The sequence below is a fragment of the Manis javanica genome, chromosome 6, assembly GCF_040802235.1.
Source record: "Manis javanica isolate MJ-LG chromosome 6, MJ_LKY, whole genome shotgun sequence".
In the NCBI taxonomy this organism is placed as follows: domain Eukaryota; kingdom Metazoa; phylum Chordata; class Mammalia; order Pholidota; family Manidae; genus Manis; species Manis javanica.
The window spans coordinates 146574249-146587676 of NC_133161.1; the positions used below are offsets into that span (position 1 = coordinate 146574249).

Here is a 13428-nt window from a genome sequence, read left to right on the forward strand (position 1 = left end):
AAGAGAAGGACATCTTCCTCGGGGCCCCAAGTCCGGAAATGTGTTCAAGCTGACCTGACTGGGTTCTGTGAGGTCTTTGGGCCCCCAGGGAGTTCCTCCTGTAGAGAAATTGCTGCCCTCTCACCTTATCCTCATAGCGCTGTGGCTATGAGAAGTTTCTAGACTTACACCTTGGTTTTCAGTGAAGAATACCTGGGGTGGGTTGGAGGAGTCAGCAGTGTGTGCTGGTGTCACACGTAGGCTCTCTGGTGCTCTGAAACAGCTCACTTCACCAGGGAGGGTGCTAAAAGCCTGCATTTGCATCTCACTGCTGCGGTAAAAGCAATGGAATTTTCTTCTGTGTAGATCCTGGGACACTGACATGGGCAAAATGGGCTTTGACATTTTCTGGTGGCCCAGTGTTTGACTCAGTAGTTCCCAAGACTTTAAGAAGGAAATAGTTGCAGTCAGGCTGGAGGACTGACAATATTATTTTTAAAAAATTTTGCCTGGTGTAATGGATGTCTGCTTTCTTTGTCAGCATGGCATGCCTTGTCCCTCTTTTTTGGTTACTTGCCATATCCCTGCTTCCTTTAGGACGTCGACTATTCCCCTGTTCTGGGGCGGCAGGAGTAATCCATGTTTCGGGCCTGGCCGTCGCGGTTGACCTTAGGACGTAGATAAGGCCCAAGGCGGGACAACGGGAGTGCTGCCCTCGATTTCCTACGTAGGTGCTGAGGAAGAACCAAGATCTCTTTCCCCCAAGATCCTAAGCAAGGATGAGGTAAGAGCAGCCTCGGGCCATGCCAGCCCCACAGCCCCTCCTCCTGTGGACCCCAACCTAGGGAGGAAGCTTGAATTTAGTAAGGACCAGGGCAATGCAAAGAGAGCCGGAGGAGGGGAGAGACCCGGGAGAGGGACCTGACTGTGCCGCCCGGCTTTTCCTACTCACGTGGGCCAAGCATCTCCGATTTTGCAAAATCAGTTTAAATCCGTCCCTTGGCAACTGAGAGTCCTGAGTTACCAAGTAAAGTTGTGTACATACATATCTTACACACACACGGACACACGCACAGGTAAAACCGTGAGCTAGGAAGGACAGTTTCAGAATTAAACTGAGTACATTCATTTAGTTTTATGAAAGACCTACCCTTCTTTTAACCAGTGGAAAATTCACCAAGAGTCAGCACCTGTTTGTGTGCCTGTGTTTGGGGACCTGAGATGTAGCCAGTCCTTTCTAGAGGACAGGTTCTGAGGGGCTGACTTGGGCCCCAGAGGTGACCTTGGCTTTAGGCCTTGCCTTGTGAGGGCTGTCCCGGCCCTGCCCTGGTGACTGCGCCGGAGGGAGGGTGTGGAATCGCGGGACGCTCCACCCTAGGCCCGGCTCCCCTCCACCCTGCAAGTGTCTGGCTCCTTCCAGTGGCCAGGCTTCTGGGGTGTCTCTGGGAAGCCCCGTCTCTGGACTGTGGGTGTGTGGCGTTGTGAGCGGGGAGCCACGGCAGCAGGTTCCCTGGGCCTGGCGTGAGCCACGGAGGCTTTATCTTGCCATTAATGGTTTTCTAAATTGGTGGCAGTGGAGCACAAAACCCAATTTGCGCCTGGAGCACGCATGATTACTATTGTAATAACCTCAGCTAATAAGAATATGATGTGGGGCTAGGCTGGGAGAGAAAATACATTTCTCATTAGCTTTTGATTAATTACTCGACATGATTTCTTAGTTGTGGCCAAGGGGGTGGGATGTTACCAACTCCTCACCTCGCCTTAGCCTCCTGAGCTCCTGAGCTCGGGGTAGTCTGGGGACCGGGCAGTGTCCCCAGTGACCAGTGAAGGTGGAATCCTTGCGTCTCCCCCTCCCACTCTCCCCCCACCTCCTCCTCCCTAATCTTTCCCTGTCCTCAGTCCCCACCCCTCCCCAGCCCCCTTCTCCCTGCCTTCTAACTCATCTTTCCTCTTGCCCCTCCCCAGCCTCTCCTGTTTGTGGGTGTCTGACTGGCACCTGGGGACAGCACCCACGGTCCCCTCACGCGGCCAGATGAGTGGGCAGGGGCTGGCTTGAGGGGCCTGGCTGGTCTGCCCTGACTCCTGAGCTCAGCTTCCCTCTAGGCCCTGCTCTGGTTCTCACCTGGGGCCTTTCTTCCTGGCCCACCTGCCCCTGACACAGGACTACCTCCGACCTGGGTGAGAGGCCCCCGTTCTGGGCCTTCTCAGGGGCTCGTAGTGGCTCGGAATTGTTCTTGCCTACTGTCCACCTCACCACGTGCAGGGCGCCTCCTGCTTCTGTGCCTCCTAGTCACTGGCAGCTAGGTCCTGGCTGGACAGCCCCTCAGGTCCTCACCTCTGGGGTCTAGTGTTCAGTAGGACAGTAGCTGGAAACACTTATCTCATTTGTAACTCAGCAGGTTTCTGTTGACCCCTACCCTGTGCCCAGAGCTGTGCTAGGTGCGGTAGGGGATAGAAGAGAAATGACAGATGTGAGTTTTGCCATCAGGTTGGGAAGGGTGTCAAGGGACAGTCCCGGGGAAGGCAGTGTGTACTGAGCACCCAGTGAGGTGGGGAGCCCGGTGCCCGGTTCTCAGGCTGGGTCTCTGTGGGGAATGAGCTACAAAGAACAATTGGAATCTCTCTTGAACATGAGGCTAAGGATTTGGGATATACATGTTATGTGGTTGGGGTGCAGGGGTGATCTTACAGTGGCTTGCTAAATGGATAATGGTGAGGTACATTAGTTTTCCACTGCTGTAACAAATTAGCACAAAATTAGCAGCTTAAAAGAACACAAATTTCTTATCTCACAGTTCTGCAGGCCAGAAGTTCAGATTGGCTCGACCAGTTTTTCTGCTCTGGGTTATACACGCCTGAAATCAGAATGCTGGCCGGCTGGACCTCAGCGGGGAGCCTCTGGGAAGAAGCCACTTCCAGGCTCGCCCAGGTCGCTGGCAGGATGCTTGTGTGTGTGATTGCAAGACTGAGGCCTCCGTTCCCTTGCTGGCTGTAATCGGGGCCCCTCCTCATCTCCTAGAGGGCGCTCCCCACTTCCTGCATGCGGGCCCCGGTGGTCGCAGAGCCAGAAGCCCTCCGGTTTCCCCTTCTCCTGCGTTTCCTCTGCTGTCTCCTCTTTGTTGCCTTTGTCTGACCTCAGCTGGGGAAAGTTCTCTGCTTTTAAGGGCTAATGTGATTAGCCTGGGTCCACCTGGGTAATGCAGGCAAGTCTCTGTTTTAAGGTCCATAACCTTAATTTTAAACATCTGCATGGCCCATTGTGCTGTGAAATGTAATGTATTTCCAGGTTCCAGGGATCAGGGCATAGGTAAAACTGATGTGTGCAAGGGGGACAGAGTAAAAAGGAAATTGGGCCAGAGCCTTGGGGGGTGACCAGAGGAGATGTGGGAGGAGGAAAGAGCTGGAGAGCAGGGGAAAGAGCAGCCCAGCAGGGCAGCTGGAAAAGCAGGAGGGAGCTGAGAGAGGCCCTACCTGGGAGGCCAGGCACCGGGGTGGGCAGGGGTGGGCAGGACAGAGGTCTGGCCAGAGAGTGGGACAGAGTCCCCGCGTCAGTGATGGCACAGCCGTGGGCGATGGGGACGTATGTTTCTGAGTGCGGAGGCTGAGGAGAGACTGGGTGGCTTGGAGGGAGGGAGTAGAAACATGACCAGGCTCCAGAGGGCCCACAGGCACTGTGTGTCTGCGTGTGGGCAAGGGTGGGGTTGTTGAAAGCAGAGCAGAGGAAGAGACCGGCACTGTGGGAGGAGTGGGGTGGGGCGTTGTGGATAGAATGAGAGCTCCTGTGGCCAGGATTCTCACCTGGCCCTGGTTGACTAGCACACTGCACACCTGTGGGCAGTACATGGCTGTTGACTCTATATAAAGAGCTCCGCCCAGTGCTCTGGGTATGACATGGTGGCAGGGCTGCAAGGCTGCAGGAGAGCAGAGCAGAGGCTGGAGTGGTGGCAGCGCCCTGGACAGAGGCCCAGAGGATGGCTGTGCTGGATGACTGTGCGGACAGAGGGCCCAGAGGCAGAGACCGGCTTGCTGCGTGCAGACTCACTCTGAATAAACGGGATTTTAGTGACTGACCTGCCACCTGGAAATACAAGTTGGGTATAACCCTTTCACCCCAAGAACGTTTTGCTGTCGTTTCTCTGGTCACATTGAATCCATAGCGAATTTGCCTGGGGCTGAAACCCATTGGCAAGACAGGTGTGATTCAGGAACAAAGTCCCCAAAGTGGCAGGGGCTGATGAGGTGGAGAACACAGGGAGGCTGCGGCAGGGGAAGGCCGAAGGCGGATCCGTGAACATCCGTGGCTCACAAACGGGCCCACTCGCCCTGCCCTGTACTGGAGGTTATTACTGGCCCACAGGTATATTACTGGTGCCCACTGACACACAGGTATATTACTGGTAATATAGTTCTTCCCTGCTGAAGGCCGGAGGCAGGGCCTGTGCAGGGCGGGGTACTTGGGCAGGACTGGCTGGGCACGGACCCCTTGGCCCGTGAGAACAGAAGCCCTGGCTCTCCACCCCAGCTGCCGCGTCTGTGCTGGACCCTGGGCCTGTCCTTCCTTATGCCCCTGCGGCCACCACCGCTTCCTGCCCTTCAGCCCCCCTGCAGCCTCCCACCCTGAGAGGGAAGAGGAAATCTTGCCAGAGATCCGTGTAAAAATAGATGTATTTCTGGATAAGCAGCGGGCCTGAAAAACGGCTGAGCTGGAGTCTGCTCCTCTGACAAGATCTATGTACCAAATTCCTCTTTAAAAGCTATTTCTCCGGAGATGTATTCTTACAGGGCTCTGGTGAGCGGGGTTAGTTCTCAGCACCGAGCGCCCGGGTGGCCGCAGCTCCACCCTTTCCCCAGTGACTGTTTCCCAGCGTGGCCGGAGCGCGGGGGCCCTGGCAGAAGAGTCGAGAGGATCTGAATGGCATAAAGGTCACTGCCATGCACTGCCCTGGCTGGGTGGGAAGCAGGCGTGATGCAGCGTGACACCCATCCTGGCAGCTGAGAGAGTAAGTGATGGCTGTATTTATGTTTCCATCTAAATGCATGGATCAAAGCAGACACTTTAATCTATTCAACAACAGCCTGAGGATTAAAAAGTTGCAGGCAAATCACACTCTTAAATTGGTAATATATTTTTGCTTGTCACTTGACAAATCATTTTAGAGAGGATTCCAGACAGGGTGGGGGACCTGGAGGCTTGAACTTGGCCCCCTCTTGGAGAGGGCCCCTGTGCCAGAGGGTGCGGCACAAATCCCCCCACTTGGCTGTGATCCCTGTGAACCCAGTTGCACGGGACCCTTGAGGGGGAATGGGAGCTGATGGGGAAGACCAGGCCCAGTGTCACCTCTTCAAATCCGTTTTACTCTCCCCACAGCCTAGCAGGTGGCCCCCTACTTTACAGTCCAGGAGACCCAGATAGGTGGCTTGCCTTGGTCACACAATAGTAAGTGGGGGAATGGGCAGCAAAGCCAGATGTCCTGACCCCAAGTCCAGTGTCCTTGTCTCTCTGCTGGAGCTGGTGGGTAAGAGCAGTGTTCTCGTCGGGAGCCCCCAGGCAGCAGGAGGCGTAGACGGCTCGGCTGCTTGCTGTGCACCCGTTGGCAAAGGACGATAATGCTCACCCCACCTCTGGGGGCTGTCAGAGGGGGGCAATGAGATGACACATGGAATGCACTTCACAGTGTCTGACACACGTGAAAAGGTGTGTTTGTGTTGAGCTCTGAAGGGCAGGGCCAGACAGGAGTGAGTATGGGGCCAAGAAGGGTGCCTCCCCTCAAGGATGACCTCGGAAGGGTGGTTTAAGGGACGGGGCTGTTGAGTAGGAAGAGAAGGCTGCTTCCTGAAGTATTGGGGCCGAAATATGGAAAGAAAGGGAAAATGGATTTGCTCTTGCAGCCCCAGGAGGGGCAGCTGGGTCCGTAAGGGGACAGCTAAAGAGAGGCAAGAACTTTCTAATCTGGACCAAAGTTGGTAAAGAGGAAATGAGCTCAGGGTTTTGGAGGTGTCTGAGTTAAGGTGGGATGAGCTCTTGGTGGTGATGCTAACTAATGGGTATGCCTACCCAGGGTGGCATTTAGACCAGGTTTCTATACAGGTGCTTTCTAAGCATCAGAGTCTACAATTCAATAGTAGAAGAGTGCGCACCTAACCATTTCCAGTCACACAGGACAGAAGAGTTGGGGAGTTTATTGGGAACAGATCTATTTTTTTTTTAGAAAGGCACCGTATTTTATGATTTAATTCTACTGATGTATGCTTTTCTCAGATCCCACTAACCTCAGGGTATGTGGGGTGGCATGGTGGCTCGGGAGCGGGCTGCGTGGCATGGGCATGGCAAAGGGCTTGGGCTGGAAGGAGGCAAAACTAGCCTTGGGTGAAGGAAGGATTTCTGTCCTGGGCCAGGACTGGCCAAAGTGGTCCATGGAACCCGAGCAACACCAGCCCCTAGAGGAACAGTAGACCTGGAGTTGAGAAGACCCTGTCTTAACACCTGTGTCCAGCCGAAGGTCACCTAATCGCTCGGAGGCTGTTTCTCCACATGGGGAGGGGAGGCCTCCACTCTGTCCCCACCCCCCTTGCAGAGGGGCTGTAAGAGTCGGGCAGCAGCTGCGTTTGCTGCTCGCTCCCTTTGCCTGGGGAGAGGGGTGCTGTTCCTGGGAGGTAAGGGGCACCTTGGGCACCCCATCATCCCACCCACGACGTGCTTGGCCAGCGTCCTTTCCCTGTGCCTGCTTTTTTTGGAAGGGCTGTGGGTGGCTGTGGGCCACATTAAGTGACCTGGGGCAGGGCCTGTGTCCTGGCATGTGGCCAGATGGCACCATCTGCCTGTGCGGAAATGGAGTGCAGGTGCGGGGGGTGGAGTGCAGGTAATTGCTGAAGGCTGAGCCGGCTCTCCCCGCATATGGTCTTGGAGAAAGGCAAGTCCCAGAACAAGGTGAGCCCCAGGTCTGTGGGGCCCTGCGTGGGTCCATCCCTGTGTCTTTCCTGTGCCTTCAGCCTGTCCCTTCGTGGATGCCTCAGAACAGCTAAGCCTGGGAGGTCGAGGAATTATCAGATTCATTTGCCGGCGTGGAAATAGAGAGCCAGGGAGGTCAGATCTCAGGCCCAGGGTCCTGGAGCGGGTCAGTGGTGGACCTGAACTACATCTCCCAGTCACCGACTCTTAATCCTGCTTCCCTCATATGCCGCGGCAGCGCTGTGCAGTTCAGCAGACATCTGTGGAGGGCCTTCTATGGCTCAGGCATGGAGCTGGGGGCAGAGGTGCTGACTGGTGCTCCAATCTCTTTAGGGGAGGGTGTAGTTTTAACCCTGGTGTTTGGCCCTGAGCCTCCCAGTAGGACCCCGCATCCCCATGTCAGCCTCACAACTCCCTGAGCTGTTTCTCCCAGGTCCAGGTCTGACGAGTTCACACATCTGATGGTCCTCTGGGGCCAAGCCCCCTGGCTTACCTAGCTCGGCCTTTCCGAATCTGGCCTCAGACTATCCACCGTTGCAGCAGTGTCTCCCCTGCTCCTGCCTCAACCTGCAGCCTAGCTACACAGTTTGGCCATCGCAGTTCTGCAGCCATGCTGGGGGCATCATCCTTTCCTGGCCTGCTCGGCCTGTGTAAACCTGCCTGTGCATGCAGGCCCCGCTCATGTGAGACTGCCTCTCTGCGCCTTTCTTCAACTCTGCACCCCTTCCCGGATTCTTCCCTGGCCTGTGCTCGATGCCCTTTGCCCTGGCTTTTGTGTACAGGACGCTACCTGGTATTCATTTCCCATGCTGCTCCCTCACCCCTTCCCCACCAGACTGCGGGCTTCTCAAGGCCTGAGTCTGGTCTTTGTGATGTATGACCCGTGCTGCTCCCACACTGGACAGGCATGGGGGCGCAAGTGAGATGGGGATGGGAAACTGCTTGTAAAGTGCTGCACAGTGCTGGCACTGCTGCTGCTAAAGTTGAAGTGTTTACTGAATTAAAATTCTATGGAATAAGGAGGTTCATCTCAAAGATCCCCTATTTTTCAGTTCTAGATGATTTTTCTATTGGTATAGAATCACAATAGCAAGAGCTTAAGATTTATTGATGTTTTTGTGCCCAGTATTAGGTGTTATTATTAGTACAGTAGGAGTTTCTGCACATTAATTAAGTGAGCATTAAGACAACATTGAAATAATGTCATAAATCTTCAAATGTGCTTCAAGAGCTTCTCAACAAAATGCCGCTGTCTGCTTGAAGTGCCTCTGTGGCCTCTGGCTCTCACGGGCCTTGGTGGGGGGAGCCCGTGCTTGTCAGGTGTCCCCGCAGTTCGGGGCCTAATGGCGGGCCCAGCAAAGTACTCCATGCTTCGTGAGTTAACTGCCTCCCCCGCTAGCAGTGAAAGCAGCAGGCCTCTTCTCCTTGCCTCTTGTGGGCAGCAGGCATTGGACCAAGTGGGCCCAGGGACGGGCCAGCCTCTCTGTGTACTGGGACATGTAGGGTGTCTGAGAGTGTCTGTCGTGAAGTGCGTGTCTTTGTCAGTCTATCATCGAAATTCTTATTTCAAGTCTGAATGACACAACGGCCGTTGGATTTCTGTCCTTTTGACATTTGTGTAGGACACAGAAAAGAACTGCTCTGAATAAATAAACTGGGAAGATTAAAGGCCTTCCTCTATGCAGGGCTCTGTTTATGAGGCCACAAGCCAGGAGGGCTGCTGCTGGGATCTCGTGGTGCTGCACCCACACCAATGGAACCATAGCGTCACTTATGAGTTGTTTCAGAGATCGTGGGCTCCTTAGCTCCTGAGTTTTGACACTGGGATTGTCTGTGTGTGTGTGTCTGGCATTGTCCCTCTGAGTGCACAGGTGTGCCTTTCTCCCTGTGGACACGGGTCTGTGTGTGTCCAGGGTGCATGGACTGTGTCAGTGTCCAGGCATGTGGGTGTGTGCATTGAGAATGCGTATTAGGGTGGATGTGAATCTTTCTGGGTGTACATCTTATATTTTATGTGTGAATGTGCCTTTATATACAGGCTCTGTATTTTTGAGTGTGAAAATGGGGCAAGGTATAAAACTGGGGTGCATCTGGTGTGAAATGAGTCTGAGTTTGTGAGCCTTGGGCCTCTGCATTCACGGCGGGGTGTGGATGTGCTTTTCTCGGCACAGGCCTGGGGCTGGGTGACAGGGTTGTGGGTGAGTGCACGTGTGTGCACCCACGAACATGCAAGCTGTGCAGACAGGTCCCTGCAGGCTTTGTAGGCCCAGCTCCTGTGGCTCCTCCTGGCGTGGTTGCTGCCTCTGGTCCCTGGTGGTTCTGCCTTGCTGGTCCACAGAGAGATCAACACCCTTCAAACCAGCTGCCTCGCTGGCTGCGGCTCACTTGATTGGCCTCCCGATGCCTTCAGTTGCTATGGAAACCAAAGTAGGTCTGTTTTTGTTTGCCACCGGGTCCCTGGGCTAGGGCAGCTGTGGGCCAAAGCCATCGTGCTGAGGGCTGATTGGGGGAAAGAGGGGAGGGGCCTGGGAGACCCTCAAAGCCTGCTTTCCCTTACACCTCCTGGGGCTGCTTTTCCATCTCAAAGCACAAGGGCAGGTCCCCGTTGTCAGGCAGCTGGGATCAAAACAGCCCCGTTAGATAAGGGCCTGAGCAGTTGACTTTTTTACATACATACAAAATCCTTTCCTGAAAAAAAAAAAAAATTCAAGACATATGCTAATTCCAAATGACTGTGCATGTCATTTGTACACCATTAATTCAGTGCCTAAAATAAAGTGGCTTTTAGTAGAGAGCTGGTGCTATTTGATGGGAGAGCTCTGTACATGCTTTTGTGGCCTGGTTTTGTAATAGGCCTCTGCTCAGAGTTCACTGCTTTGGGAAAATTTGAACATAACTGTGTGAAGCATTGAAGATCACAGATCCTGTTTAGTTTTGAAAAACTGAGTAGCAAGCGCGAACCTAGCTGGGTAAGCAAAGGGCAGCACATTCTTAGGGAGCTGCATAAAGTGGCTCAGCCATAAAGCGAAGCCAGAGGATGAATCATACAAGGGTTAGGACGGTGGTTAACTCCAGTGGCTTCCGGGGCTCAGTCACAGTCGGGGGGAGCTGGAGGTTTCTAAGGCACTGATAATGTTGTATGTCTTGACCTGGGTGGTGGAGTCTCAGAGAGGTGACTGTTACTCTTTTAGTGGAAAGTGTATGTGATGCTTTTCTCTATGTGTACTACTTATGGGAATATCAGAAGCACCCACCCTGAGCTTTGTAGATCCTGGCTTGAGTGGGGCAGTAATAGGTGGTATGTGCCAGGGAAGAGGATAGGGTGGGGACCACATTTTTATAAGCCACTCAGTTTCTCCCAGCAGTTTCCTCATCTCTAGCATGATGAGAACATTGGATTTCTTCATTCAATTAAGAATTAGTTTTGAGCTTAGTGCCAGGTGCTATGCTGGGAAAAAATGTCATGTACAAAAGTCTCCATGGTGCATGATAGAACACGGCGAGTGCCCTGGGATGGGGAGGCTCTGGGGATGTCAGAGCTGGGGAGAGATTTCCAGCAGGGCAGTGGAGGAGTTGAGTTTTGAATTGGGTCTTCAAACATGGGTGAGGTTTCAGGGGACTGAGACAGGGCAGGAGGAAGTAATGATGCGAAGGCTCCCTGTGTCAGAGGGTTAGAGGTCTTTGGGTTGGAGCACAGATTCCATGTGCCTGGAGTTGGAGGATGTGAAAGACAGATATGGCTTAATCATGGGGGGGTTCCTTTCAGCATTAAAAAGGGACACACCCCCTCTCCTTCAGCTGGGGTGGAAGACAGCTGGCCCAGCTAGGGGCAGGGGAGAGGAGAGGGAAGGTCCTCCTTGTCTGGGTAAGGTGACAGCTTTGTCCTCAGGACCCTGATGCTCAAGATCATGGGCACCTTGAGACAATCTGAGTGCCCTGCACCTCTGGCCTCTACACTGGCCAGGATGTGAGAAAGAACCCTGCCTTCAGATGAAGCCCTGGAGGCCACCACTGCACACACATCCAGACAAGCCCCGCGCTGGCCATGATGCCTGGGCATCAGCCCTGCCCCCAGCACCCACACTAATCTGTAACTTTGCACACATAGTAATAAGGAAGGCAGCCTGGATTTGGGACTGGAGAAGCTGGGGCATCATCTCTTCAGAGGTGGGACAAGCCTCTGGGCTTTTTTGACAGTTCCCTGGTGCCTTTGTTTCTAAAGTGAGGGGTGGACCAGTAACCCCATAGGGTCTTTCCATGAAGAGCTGTGTGCCCCTTCCAGGGGAATGACTTGTGGGTCTCCAGCCCTCCCCTGCCAGGCACTTTTCCCAGGAAACATTCTGCTTTGTCTCATGAGATGGTGTCTCACTGCTGAAGTGTGCAGAGTGTTTTTGATGTTGCAGGAGTGTGGTGTCAGGGCTCAGAACGCTGTCTCCCTAGGGGACGTCTGAGCGAGGACTCACCGGAGAGCCTCCCCCATCTGGGAAGCAAGGTCACCTGCGCTTGGTTGCTTTGGGAGCACAGCACCTGCTGGGCAGAGAGCCCTGTGAACAAGCCGGGAACTGCAGCTGCCATAGGCGGGCACTAGGAAGACCAAAAGAGGGGCTTCCCAGACTGTCTGATGTTGAGAACCCACCGAGTTCCGTAAGGGCCTCCTTCAAGTACCACACGCCCCAGGCAAGCTGGCGCCCACCCCAAGGATGTGATGACTGCTGGGGAAGGATCTGAGGCCCATCATTCATGTATCTGCCAAACACACAGACTCATCAGCATTGACCCAATGCCTTTGAGGCAAATTCAGTGTCACTGATATTCTTGAATTTGGTGGTTGATGAAGATCTTAGGAGGTAGCCTGGTGGTGTCACAGTGCACCATCACTATTCTTGGTGGCAGAGAGTATAAGTTTTGGAAACAGACAATTAAGTGTCTAAGTTCTGGCTCTTCTGTTTACCAGCTGTGCAACCTTGGGCCTCTCTACTCCTCAGTTTCTTTGTCTCTAAAACGGGTGCAGTGTGAGCACAGCATGCGAGGATCAAACGAGGGAAGTCATGTAGGTCCCTGCTGAGCAGCAGATGGTGGCATGGTCAGTGTGGTCCTGGGTGGGAGGGCAGAGGGAGGAGTCCAGCAGGAGAGCAGATGGTTTCACGGCGAGGCTTGTTTGGAAGTCACATGGAGGGCGGCAGGGAGTCATCAGGCCAGTGATGTGTGGAGCTGAGTGAAAACCACGAGCTCTGGTGAAGGAGAGTGTTTGGCGTCGGGCAGCATGTCGGTTTGACCCATTTATTTGCTCAGCAAAGGTGCGCTAGGCATCCACTGTGTGCCAAGCACTGTGCTAGGCACCAGGGTTACAGCAGTAATGGAAAAGTCCACGCCCCGTCTCCAAGGAGCCTCTGGCAAAATCCGGGGGAACCTTTATCATTCACTGAACGTGCTTGGAGCTCCCGTCTGTTGTGTGATTTTGTATTCATCTGCCCTGTGCTTTCTGATACAAGTCCTTTTTGGAGTGTTCTGACCTCACCTGGGTGGACGATGAAGAACAGGGAAACTGTCCGCATTTAGATCAGGAGAGATGGGGGACAGACAGGTCACATGAGACTGGTAGTGGAAGGAGGGACCTCCCGGGTGGGTGCTGATGCCACATTCAGGCCAGAATTCATCCGGGCAATGGACTCCCATCCCCTCTGTTCCTGCTCCTCTGCTTGTGTGGGGGTCTGTTCTGTGGCCAGTATGGCTGTGGTGTGGCTGACTCCTGATTCTGCCCAGTTCTTGACCGTCACTAGCCTTCCCTGTGCCTGTGGCCCCTGAGCCTTCCTCCTGAACCTTCCTTGTCTGGGAAACAGCATCAGGACCTGAGAACCACATGGAGCCTCCTGCAAGTGTCCCCTCTCTCCAGTCACGAACTGATCAGGTCCCGTAGCATCGGCAGTCATGATGATATGGTCCAGTATGGTGTTCTGGTAAATTCTTGGTTCCTGCATTACTGGGTGGCTTAGGAGATCCTTCCAAGTTATGGTACATCCACAGGGCACTTTCAGTAACCCTGAGAATGAAGCCCAGTCGTCGAGGGGATGAGGGCGGACTGTTGGGGATGGTTCTGCACAGAGGCACAGCTAGTAGGAGGGGCATGTGTGTGGGTATCTGGTGACAGCCATCTTCCTTATTACTCAGTCTACCAACTCAAATGCTAATGTTTTCCAGAAACACACTCGAAGACACACCCAGGAATAATGCTTTGCCAGCCGGGCATGGTCGACACATGAAATTAACTGTCACCCATTCTCAATCCCACCCACAGCACTGCTGGCTCCTGGTTACTAGAACTCATTCATCCATTCTCACACCTGGGCATCGGCTCCAGTGCTTTCCCCTGTCCGCAGCCTGGCCGACGTCTACCACAGATGCATTGAATAGAAAGAACGAGGCTCTAAGTTGAAAGACCCTAGTATAAATCTCAGCTGTGCCCTTTCCTGGCTGAGCCTGGGTGAGTCGTGAATGCC

The 13428-nt window shown here is 53.9% G+C and overlaps 1 long non-coding RNA gene across 1 annotated transcript in view; it reads left to right on the forward strand.

Moving 5' to 3' along the window:
* Positions 1–489: 489 nt before the first annotated feature.
* The window catches only part of LOC140850030 (uncharacterized), a 200980-nt gene continuing 188041 nt past the window's right edge, over positions 490–13428 (forward strand). Inside the window, exon 1 of the long non-coding RNA XR_012132749.1 lies at positions 490–763. This is a non-coding gene — a long non-coding RNA (uncharacterized lncRNA). The remainder of the gene's footprint in view (positions 764–13428) is intronic.